The sequence below is a fragment of the Penaeus monodon genome, chromosome 32, assembly GCF_015228065.2.
Source record: "Penaeus monodon isolate SGIC_2016 chromosome 32, NSTDA_Pmon_1, whole genome shotgun sequence".
Taxonomy (NCBI): Eukaryota; Metazoa; Arthropoda; class Malacostraca; order Decapoda; family Penaeidae; genus Penaeus; species Penaeus monodon.
In genome coordinates, this window is record NC_051417.1 from 14,641,212 (window position 1) to 14,641,416 (window position 205).

Here is a 205-nt window from a genome sequence, read left to right on the forward strand (position 1 = left end):
GCTTCATGTAACCATTTGTTGTCATACAATAAAGCGCTGGGAGCCTATTTAGTTGAAAAGAATACGGGTGGAGAGAGCTTAAAGTGTTCTTCCAGGAAGATTATTAACATAGGAGACCTGACGTGGGTGTCGCTCTGTGATGCTGCAGATATGGTTCTCTTGAGGAAGTGAGAGCGGGACGGAGAAGTAGAATGAAAATGAAAAT

General features: G+C 42.9%; 1 protein-coding gene across 4 annotated transcripts in view; it reads left to right on the forward strand.

Annotated features, from left to right (window-relative positions):
* LOC119593666 overlaps nucleotides 1-205 on the forward strand; it is a 65,664-nt gene that overhangs the window by 62,915 nt on the left and 2,544 nt on the right. The gene's annotated exons all lie outside the window — the stretch shown is intronic.